Raw genomic sequence first — 12,281 nt, forward strand, 5'->3', positions numbered from 1 at the left:
TTACCGATAAACCCAGTGGAGTCACAGAGTCATACAGCATGAAAACAGACCTAACGTCCCAACGTCCATGCCAACGAAGGTGTCTATCTGAGCTAGTTCCATTTGCCTGCATTTGGCCCATATGCCTCAAAACGTTTCCTATCCATGTACCTGTCCAAATGTCTTTGAAACATTGTAATTATACCCGCCTCTACAGCTTCCTCTGGTAGCTTATTCCTTATGCCTACTATCACCCTCTGTGTGAAAAAGTTGCCCCTCAGATCCCTTTGAACTGCATGGTTCCTTGTGCCCTACCAGGTCATATTTAAAGTCCTTAGCCTTATCCTTAAATATTTCCATGGCCTTATTCTTACAACCTTCTCCAACATTAAGTTCCAATCCATAAATCCCTTGATTCCAAGCTCTTTGCATCAGATAAGATAAAATAGTCACATATCCATTGAAATACACAGTGAAATATATCTTTTGCGTAGAGTGTTCTAGGGGTAGCCTGCAAGTGTTGCCTCACTTCCGTCGCCAACGTAGCATGCCCACAACTTCCTAACCCGTACGTCTTTGGAATGTGGGAGGAAACTGGAGCACCCAGAGGAAACCCACGCAGACACACGGGGAGAACATACAAACTCCTTACAGACAGTGGCAGGATTTGAACCCTGGTCGCTGGCGCTGTAAAGCATTACACTAATCACTACACTACCATGCCTGCCCACCCCCTGCCACACAATGAGTGTCAGAGTCTTTGTAGAGCAGGCACGGTAGTGTAGCAGTTAGCGTAACGCTATTACAGTGCCAGTAACCCGGGTTCAATTCCCGCCGCTGTCCGTAAGGAGTTGGTACATTCTCCAGACTGGAGTGTTACAATCATAAAGAGAGTCTGTATCGGCTGAGTTTGTTTTCTCTGGAGCATAGGAGGCTGAGGGGTGACCTGATAGAGGTACATAAGTTTATGAAGGGAATAGATAGGGTAGAAAGTAAAATTCTTTTTTCCATGATGTGGGTGTCTGTGATAAGAGGGTCTAGATTTAGAGTGGGATGTAGGAGGTTAAGAAGGGATCTGAGGGGGACTTTTTCCACACAGATAACGGTCGGAGGCAGGATTGCACTTTCCGATGAGCTGGTGGAGGCAGATACTCTCACATTTAAGAACTACCAAGATAAGCCAAGGCATCAAAGGCTGTGGACCTAATGCGGGTTAATGGGATTAGTGTAGGCAAGTACGATGGACAGCATGAACTTAGTAGACCGAAGGGCCTGTTTCCGTGCTGTACAACTCTAATCTCCTCCTCAAGTACTTTAGCTCTTGACTCCATCTCCTCACTTCAGACTTCTCTCATAACCCACTTCCAATATTTTTGCTTATGCTCGTACAATTGACCGCATTCCCTGGTTCTGAATCTCTTTCTCCCAGTACATATCTGGATAGTGCTTGTTATGCTAAAGGCACTGCAGGAATGAGGGTAATCTGATGAGGTTGTCCACAACCCAACAGCATGAACACTGAATTCTTCAATTCCAGGTAACCTGCTCCCCCTCTGTCGTTTTTCTCTCTGTTCCCAATCTACCCAGTCTCTCTACACACAGCCCACCCCTTCAGACCCCACCTCCCCATTTCTTTCCCATCCTCCACCCACTCCCATCTGCCCATCACCCACACTTTCCTCCCACTGCGTCCCATCCCCCTACTGTTCCCATCTGCCCTCCCCGCTCCACCTTCCGCTCCTATCAGATTCCAGCCCTTTATCACCTCCACCTATCACCTCCCAGCCTCTGTCGCTACGTCTACCCTTCCCTCCTCCATCTGCCTATCACCCCCCCCTCGCCTGGATCCACCTATCGCTTGCCAGTTCTTGGTCCACCCCTTCCCCTCACCTCCTTATACTGGCTACCTCCCCTCTACTCTTTCAGTCCAGATTAATGGTCTCCACCTGAAACGTTGACTGTCCACTTCCCTCCACAGATGCTGCCTGACCCCACTGAGTTCCTCCAGTTGTTTGCTTTTTGCATTACAAGAATTATTGGCATGAGATAATTTGTTATTCATAATTTGTCACCAACAGCAATACCACCCTGGATCAACTTGCGAAAATTGATACAAACTCGAATGCCAAGTAAACATATTCACAATGCACTTGTTTCAAAGTTATTAATTATTCATATGTGATTAGCTTGGGTAGACACAGCTAAACCACAGTCTTATTCAGGTAATTAGCATATTTGTTCATGCCGATTACTGCTTATCTTATTTGAGTAATGTAACACAACCCTACCACACACACTTCCAGACAAAACACTAAACGCACCATGCAAACCTGCAGGAGCATTTCCTGGGTGAGTCAATCACTACACAGCAAGTACAAGCCTTGACTATCTCAAGCACACAGTCACGTCAAAAAAAAACTCTGCTTTTATTCAAGCAAAAGAGAATTGATATCTAAACCACACAGGCTCTTATGCCCTTTCAAGAAATGGCCTCTCAGCTGCCAACCCTAATATGATTTGTTGAAGCGTGCACAGGTCTCACACATTCGCATGAAGTAACCATTTGCTTTTGAAATTGTCTTCATCACAAGACAGCATTATTCCCTTGGTGACGAGGTTCATTGACGAGTCATGCCACTGCCCACCTAGACGCTCACAAGCCTGTAATCGGGTAGAATAGCTATTGCAGCGGAAAGAGAAGCCACCTGGTATTCACCCCTGGGTAGCTTTGCTGATGGATAGGTGAAGCCACTGTCTGTGGTATTAATTGGCCAAGAAACTTCGTCAATCACTTGCCTTAGCAACTTGCATCTCATAGAGTTGTACAGCATAGAAACAAACCCTTTGGCCCACTGAGTCTCTGCTGACCATTGTGTCTATCTATACTAATCCCACTTGCCTGTACTAATCCCATATACCTCTATGCTCTGCTCATTCAAGTACTCCTCCACAGTAAATACCTCTGTGACACTAAGTGATGAGTGATGCATGAAGGAGAGGCTGGACAAACTTGGGCTCTTTTCTCTGGAGCGGCAGAGGCTGAGGGGTGATCTGTTGGAAGTGTATAAAATTATGAAGGGCACAGATAGGGTGGACAAGCAATAGCTTTTTCCCATTATTGAGTGATCCAATACCAGAGGGCATGCATTTAAGGTGAGAGGGGGTAGGATCAGAACACACGTGAGAGGTACGTTTTTTCACTCAGAGAGTGGTGGATGCCTGGAATGTGTTGCCTGATAGGGTGGTGGAGGCAAATTCGTTGGGGACTTTTAAGAGGGGCTTGGATGAGCACAGGAATGAGAGGAAAATAGAAGGATATGGGCATTCTGTAGGTAGGAGGGATTAGTTATGTCAGCACAACATTGTGGGCCGAAGGGCCTGTTCTGTGCTGTACTGTTCCATGTTCCAGATTTAAAAGCCAGAACCTGAGGAAGATGATGGGATTATGGGAACGTGGGAGAATAAAATGGGATCAGTGTAGGATTAACGTAAATGGTCAGTGCAGACTCATTGGTCTGAAGGGCCTGTTTCCGTGCTGTGTTCATCTGTAACTATGCTGCAGAAGGGTACTGTCTATTGGATTGTAATTTATTTTATTTAACAAAACTAAATATAAAATTTAAGAAAAAAACTATGTCAGATAATCTATTGCAAACCTCAAATACTTAAAATGTAGTGTAGACTGACAGGTTTGTTTCAGTAGTAGCTGAAGCAAGCCCTTCCTGGCAAATCACTATTAAATTCTCCTCCTAATGAGGCTTCTGGATGTTGTTTCACTCTCAGCAATGCCAGTTCTGAGACATAAAGGAGCTTTAAGTAGTAGTATCTAGATGATTGTCATCGCATTGCAAAAAGATTCTGGTCAACTGATAAATCATTTCAAAACTTCACAACAACGAAAAAGCCATAGTGTTTTTTTGACATGTGATTAAAGGATAGTTGGGACTTAACTGATCAAACATCTGGAGAAGCTACAGCACAGAAGGATTCCATTCTTTAGCCAGAGCTGGCTACCGTCTTTGTTAACTGCCCACTGTCCAACAAATAACTTCCAATGCTTTTTTTCCCCATATAATCTGTACTTTGCTTGTTTCTGAGTGGGGGAAGAGCAGTACTGGCGTTGTTCCAATGGTCTTCTTTGGCATGATAAGGAAATATGATGAATATGAAAAGGAATCCTGCAAAAAATAACCCCTATGTAAAGAAATCTTTTGGATTCCTTCTGTTCTCCGTGTGGTAATTAAAAATTGCACTCCCTTGTTCTTGCAGATTCAACCATAGTTTTAATTTTCTCAAAACTTTTGTAAATATATATAAGGTGGCTCCAACCTTCTTCGTAGCAGAGAGGCAACCAAATGGAAGGAGACTATTGAAAGATTAGGGTAGGCACGGTAATGTAGCTGTTAGCGTGATGCTTTACAGCGCCAGCGACCCGGGTTCAATTCCAGCCGCTGTCTGTAAGGAGTTTGTACATTCTCCCCGTGACTGCGAGGGTTTCCTCCAGGTGCTCCGATTTCCTCCCACATTCTAAAGATGTACGGGTTAGGAAGTTGTGGGCGTGCTATGTTGGCGCCGGAAGCCTGGCGACACCTGTGGGTGGTCCCCAGAACACTCTATGCAAAAGATGCATTTCACTGTGTGTTTTGATGTACATGTGACTAATAAAGATATCTTATCTTAAGAAATCTTATAAGTAATCAGTGGAATATTGGGGAGATAAGAAGGAATATCGTATCTATAAGCTCGTTAGCGTGCCAATAATGAAGATAGAGCTATGAATAAAATATCCCTTAATGAAGGCAGCAAAGTCTCAACTAACAGGAGTACCTGGTACAACAATGTATCAAAAGTTATACCAAATGGTGCTCTCAGTTCCTGGAAGCATATGCACACGGATGTACACAAAGGAACGAAAGCAATCAAGCAGATCTTCCAAAAAGAAGAGGAACCAATGAATGCAAACAAAGTTTTTCAATGTATCTCACTACATGTGACAATAATAAACCAATTACCAAAAGAAGTTCTTACAAGAGGAAATACCCTTTCCATATCCACCCTATCAATACATCTCAGGATCTTACGTCTTTCAAGCAAATTACTTCTCACTTTTCTAAACTCGAGTTTAGAAGCAAGCCTAAAGCCTTTCAGCACCCACCATCCCCTCCTCATTCCAAGTATCAGTCTCTGAACAATTTCCAATGCATTAAATAAAGAAGTCATTACTGTACACAGTACTCCAGATGTGGTCTGCCCTACATAACTGAAGTATAACCTCACTCATTGTGCATTCGGATCCCAACAATAAATAATAACATTCTATTCAATTTCCTAATTACTTGCTGGACCCACATACCAGTCTTTTGCAAATTATGGACAAAGGCACCCAGATCTCACTGTATCTCAGAGCTCTGCATTCTCTTGCCATTAAGATATCTTTTTTCAGCTTTTTTTAACTGGTGAGAAATTTAACAAAGTCACTTAGGCAGAGAAAACCAACCAGCTAAGTAGCAGACTCAAGAACGGTTGAAATCTCAGGATGCTCTGGGCATTAGTGCATCCATAGAGTTGTAAATGTGTATAATACAGAATGAGGGCATTCTGTCCAATAAATCTATTCCTCATTTTCAGCCTTACTTTGTATTATACGTTATTGACCATTAATTGTGTACTTGCTGAAGGATTGTCTTCGCTCTTTTGCATCCTTTGCTAATTTGGATTTCAGATATTGTCCCTTTCAGAGTATTAGCTTGTTTGATCTTTGCTTTAGTGCTAAATCCGGTGAGTCTTTGTTTCCTCTGCTCTGCAGCTTCTGTTTCTGTCTCTCACTTGTTTACAGCCTGGGGCTGAATTTATATCAAACTCTCGCTGTCCTGTCTTTTTTGGTTAATTTTATTTTCACTTTCTCTGGACCCGAGGAAGTCTTTTTCTTTAACTGCAGCCTTCAGATTCCAAACTTTCAAATGTGACACTTGAGTCCATTTCTCCATGACCTTGTTCAATTGTTCACTAATTAATATTTGTTATCTAACAACTGGTCGAGCTATTCTATCAATAAGAATATTAATTCAATACCCAGATCGCCTTGCGGTAAAGGGCTACTTTGAGTAAAACTTACTGTTCAAACGTTTCTTTGGACTGGCTTGGTGCCTACATTTTAAATGGGGACAATTTAGGAATTTTCCAACAGAGCATTTCTCTTTGCCTATTTTTTTAGACATTGCGATCGCCTTTTATACGATATCTAGATTTCATTAATTCCTTTCTTCCTGTTGCTCAGTTCCTATAGTTACTGCATAGTCCTTAGAGCTACTAATGTTCGGGAAAAAGAAGGAGGCATGGGCCAGGTACAGGCAGCTGGGATCTAGTGAATCCCTGGAGGAGGACAGGAGATGCAGGAGTGTACTTAACAAGGAGATCGGAAAGGCAAAAAGGGGGCATGAGATAAGCAGAGAAGATTAAGGAGAGTCCAAAGAGATTTTAGAAGTGACTAGAGAGACAATAAGGCCCCTCAAAGACCAAAGTGGACATCTTTGTATGGAGCTACGGGGGATGGGCGAGGTCTTCAGTGAATATTTCTCCTTTGCTTTTACCATGGAGAAAGACACAATGACTTCAGAAGCTGAGATAGTTGATGGAGATGTCTTGGGGATAGTCCGCATTACAGCAGAGGAGGTGCTGGATCCATCATCACTTTCTCATAGCTACTATCGGGCAGGAGGTACAGAATTGGAATTGGAATTGGTTTATTATTGTCACTGGTACTGAGGTACAGCTAAAAACTTGTCTTGCATACCGTTCATACGGATCAATTCATTACACAGTGCATTGAGGTAGTACAAGGTAAAACAATACAGAATGCAGTAAAGTGTCACAGCTACAGAGAAAGTGCAATGCAGGTAGACAATAAGGTGCAAGGTCATAGTGAGGTAGATTGTGAGGTCAAGAGTCCATCTTATCGTAAGAAGCCTGAAGTCCCACATCATCAGGTTCGAAAATAGCTACTTCCCTTCAACCATTTGGTTCTTGAACCAACCTACACAACCCTAATCACTACAGTTTAATAACACTATGACCACTTGCACTAAAATGGACTTCTTGGGTTTTTTTGTTCTAACTGTATTCTTTATTGTAAAAATTTTGGATAATTTATGTTTAATTTATGTGTTTCTTGTGGATGCTGCTTGTATGATACTGTGTGCCTGTGATGCTGCTGCAAGTAAGTTTTTCATTGCACTTGTGCATACGTGTACGTACATATGATAATAAACTTGACTTTTACTTTTGACTTGAATATTGGATGTCTTAAAACATATGAAGGTAGATAAAACTCCAGGGCCTGATCAGGTATATCCAAGAACACTGTGGGAAGCTGGAGAAGAAATTGCGGAAGCCCTGGCTGAGATATATGCATCATTGTTAGCAACGGATGAAGTGCCTGAAGACTAGAGGGTGGCTAACGTTGTGCCTTTATTTAAGAAGGGCTACAAAGAAAAATCTGGGAACTCTAGACCACTCTGCCAATGGAAACAGTTACTCATTAGCTCCATCAAAGCCTTTCAGAATGTTGAACACTATTAAATGTATGTTCAACCTGCTCCCCTGCTTGGATAATATTTCCACTTCCTTCAGTCTTGGCACCTAACTAAACTTCCTCACCCTCTCTCCATTGTCCTCGGAGATCTCTACAGTCTTCAAAGCCCTGACTTACTTCCTTAACTTTCGCATCCAGAATTACTGATCATACTCCAGTAGACATGGTAGTGTAGGGGGCAGGCATGGTAGTGTAGTGGTTAGTGTAACGCTATTACAACGCCAGTGATCCAGGTTCAATTCCGGCCGCTGTCTGTAAGGAGTCTGTACGTTCTCCCCGTGTCTGCATGGGTTTCCTCCGGGTGCTCTGGTTTCCTCCCACATTCCAAAGATGTACAGGTTAGGAAGTTGTGGGCATGCTTTGTTGGCGCCAGAAACATGGCGACACTTGTGGGCTGCCCCCAGAACACCCTACGCAAAAAGGTGTATTTCACTGTGTGTTGTGATGTACATGTGATTAGTCACATGTACATCACAAAGTATCTTATCTAAGGCCTAAATAACATAAGAGTGAGCATCGTAATGCTTTTTAAACCTTTTGAAAATTTAATAAAGGATAAAGGATAAACTATAAGCAAGGGGGAAAAATGTATTTGAGTTACAGAAGATCACTGCTGGACTTGTATGAAGCTTTTCATTTTGGTTAGTATTGACTGACTTATGTGTTCAGAAATATAAGGTTAAGCATGTTCTACCTAAGTGCTTCAGACAATGTGTCAATAATTGGGCATGAGTTACTCATGATAGACCAAGAGGTCGAAAACAGCCTGGGCAGTTAAATATAAGCAGAGGTAGATTTAATAGGTAAATGCCTTTGCGACCAACATAACTCTCTTTACTTTCTTGAAATAACTAGAGTTTATCATTTATTTACTTTGGGAAAGAGTTGTATTTTGCAATCAAACAATCCAACACTGGACAAGGTAGATTGAAGGAAGGAAAAATTTGGAGAAAGACTTAAAAACGTTTGAAAGAAATGTCTATATTTGCATTTTAAATGAATAGACATATTTTTCAGGAATGCTTGCCATGATGCACATCTAGAAACATGCAATATATTGTAAATATAGGCAAACTTGATCTTTAATGCTATTCTGTAACCTCCAGTAAATCATCTTGCACTGCAAAGGAATGCAGAAGGTAATTTCAAGATGCTGTATCCATGAATATGCCAAAATGACACATTCTTTTATCAAAGTAAAGCAGAACTCTGATGCAAAGCAAACATCTCTGGCAAGATGCTAATACTTTGAACTAAAATTATTTTTCATCAATACTATTTCAATTAGCTTGGTTGGAGGGAGGGAAATCGATTTATTTTTGTGCATAAATTAATTGTTGCATTAATAGCCAGGCGCTTCACGTAAGTGCTTGCCGCTGTAAACATTTTTATGGTTGAAATAAATCCATGCTGACTGCCCTATTGTGAGAGAAGCAGAAATAATGATCAACAATGTGGTGTTACTACTGTTTCTATGTGAAAGTTTAACTCGTTATATCCAGTTGTATAAATTGACTGTCAACTGCAAAACTAACAGGCTTACCAACCTGTTGATGGAAAGATTCCCTTACACTTAACTTTGTTTTGCCTTCAATGAAAGAGCAGCTTCTGCAAAAAAAGTAATTATCCAGAAGACCCTTATTACTTCTACATTGCAACAGGTAAAGGAACTTCCCCTCAAATATTCTTCCTGAAGAGTTTAAATCGAGTTTATTGTTATGTGCACAAGTATAGTGAGGTACAGGTACAATGAAAAACGTGCTTGCAGCAACATCACCGGCACATAGGTTCAGACACACAAAACCAAAATTATACATAAATTGTATAAGACATTCAAGAGAAAAAGACTGTGCAAAAACAAGACATTAGTGCAAAAATAAAACACAATCAGAGTCAAGTTCATAGTAGTGCAAGAGGCGGTCTGTAATTTTCCATTGCTGAGGTAGGGTTGGGGATGTGCAGGTTGGTTCAAGAACCTGATGGTTGTAGGAAAGTAGCTGTTCTTGGATCTGATGGTGTGGGACTTCAGGCTTTTGTTCCTCCTGCCTGATGGTAGCAGTGAGAAAAGGACATGACCTGAATGATGGGGATCCTTGATGATAGATGCCACCTTCTAGAGGCAGTGCCTCCTGCAGATGCTGCAAATGGTGGGGAGGGCTGTGCCCGTGATGGACCGGGCTTGTGTCCCCTCCTCCCTGTAGCCTCTTGCATTCCTGTTTGTGTGGAATGCTAAGAGGCAAGTACAACTATCCCACGCAATGTTACCATTGAATGTCAGTGTAGCTGTGTGGTTACACATTAGCCAAGGCTCAATGGGTTTTACTCAGCTGCAGGTGAGAAGGTTGCAGGTTCAAGTCCCAGTCCCGAGACTTAATCTGCACTGGCACCTCACAAAAGTGAGGATATGCTGCAATATATCTTTTGGATCAGACATTAAACTATGGCCTTGTCTGCCTTCCCTGGAGGACATAAATGATTGCAAGAACATTGGAGCTTTATCAGTGTCCTGGCCAACATTTATCGTTTGACCACCATAGAATCATTTATCGATTCATAGAAAGTATTCTATCTAGATGCATCACAGCTTGGCATGGCAACTGCTCTGCCCAGGACCGCAAGAAACTACAGAGAGTTGTGGACACAGCCCAGCATGTCACAGAAACCAGCCTCCCCTCCTTGGACTCTTGTCTTTACCTCTCACTGCCTTGGCGAAGCAGCCAGGATAATCAAAGACCCCACCCACCTGGGTCATTCTCTCTTCTCTCCTCTTCCATCAGGTAGAAGATACAGGAGCCTGAGGGCACATACCACCAGGCTTAAGTACAGCTTCTAAGATAAGACTATTGAACAGTTCTGTTATACGATGAGATGGACTTTGACCTCACGATCTACCTTGTTGTGACCTTGCACCTTATTGCACTGCACTTCCTCTGTAGCTGTGATGCTTTACTCTGTAATGTTATTGTTTTCACCTGTACTACCTCAATGTACTCTGTACTAACTCAATGTAACTGCACTGTGTAATGAATTGACCTGTATGATCGGTATGCAAGACAAGTTTTTCACTGTACCTCGGTACAAGTGACAATCATAAACCTATACCAATACCAATACAAGGCTGTACACATGAATTCAAATTCGACCACTTTGGGTGGTGCATTTTTAACAGACGCACATTATAGAAATATGCACAAGTGTGCATCTTTAACTTGTGGAATAGTTATTGGAGAAACTGTGCTCCTGCTGGATCAACAGTTCCTTCACTTACTCAGCTCAGCTTTCACTTTCACAGAGTTCATATCAGACTCTTTCCTTTCTTGACCTCTATTTCCATCACAGCGGATAAGTTAGTCACCAATATCCATCTCTAGCCCACAGATTCCCACAGCTATCTTGAATAATCCTCCTCCCACCTGTTAGCTGTAAGGACTCCCTTCCATTCCATTCCTCCAGTTTATCCAGCTCTATTCTGATGACTAAACATCCAACACCAGTGGTTCTGAGTTGTCTTCCTTTCTCTGTAATCATGGCTTCCCTTCTACCATAGTTGACGGGGTCTCAACTATCTCTCCGCTATTTCCTACACATCAATCCTTACCCCTCTCTCCACCCACACGGAACAAGGGCCAGGTCCATCTCACCCTCAACTTCCATCCCATCAGCCTCCACATTCAACAGATCATCCTCCATAATTTCCACTGCTTTCAACAAACTTTCACACCCAGCCGTGTCTCCCCTTTTAGAATTCCAAAAACACAGTTCCCACCAACATTTCCTGGTTTGCTTTGCCATCTCCACCAATAGCATTCCCCTTCTCATGGCAACCACAGGAGAGGCAACATCTGCACTTTTACCTCATCCTTTCTCACCATCCAGGGACCAAACCATCCATGCAGGTGAGGCAGCAATTCTCTTGCACTTCTTCCAATCTAGTCAATTGCATTTGGTGCTCACAATGTAGTTTCTTCTGTTCCGTCTGTAAGTGTCATCCTGAGCTTCCAGTTGCCTTTCACATTAAGTCCTTGATTACTTCCTCTTCCATTTCCTTTTAAAACATTCTCCCAGCCTCTTCAGTAAGAGACCCACTTACAAATAGAGGGCTGTGGGTAAGCCTAGTAATTTCTAAAGTAGGGACATGTTCGGCACAGCTTTGTGGGCCGAAGGGCCTGAATTGTGCTGTAGGTTTTTCTATGTTTCTATGTGTTTCTATTACACTTTTCCTTTTGACATACCTGTTACTATATTTCTCACTAATTTACCTTTGAATTCTATTTTTCATTTATTAATTCCTTGGTCATCCTTTACCGAATTCTAAAACATTTCCAATTCTCAGTCTTACGATATTTCCTAGCAACTTTATAAGCAATTTCCTTAGATTTCTTCCTTGAATTTCTGTAATCCATGGTTGGACCATATTTCCTCTTGTGACTTTGTGCATTAAAAGAACATATATTTGCTAAAAATTATATCATTTTTCATTAAGCACTTGCCATTTCTTATCCTCTGTAACACCTTTGATGTTGTTCTCCAGTCTACCACAACCAACCTGCCTCTCACACCTTCATAGTTTTCTTTGCTGAAATTGAAAGCTTAGTTTCAGATGGAATTACATCATTTTCAAACTTAATGTAAAATTCTATCATTTTATCATCACTCTTTCATAGGATCCCTTTCTCATTGGACAGCATTAGATCTAAAATATCCTGTTCCT

This window comes from Pristis pectinata, chromosome 15 (genome assembly GCF_009764475.1).
Source record: "Pristis pectinata isolate sPriPec2 chromosome 15, sPriPec2.1.pri, whole genome shotgun sequence".
NCBI lineage: Eukaryota > Metazoa > Chordata > Chondrichthyes > Rhinopristiformes > Pristidae > Pristis > Pristis pectinata.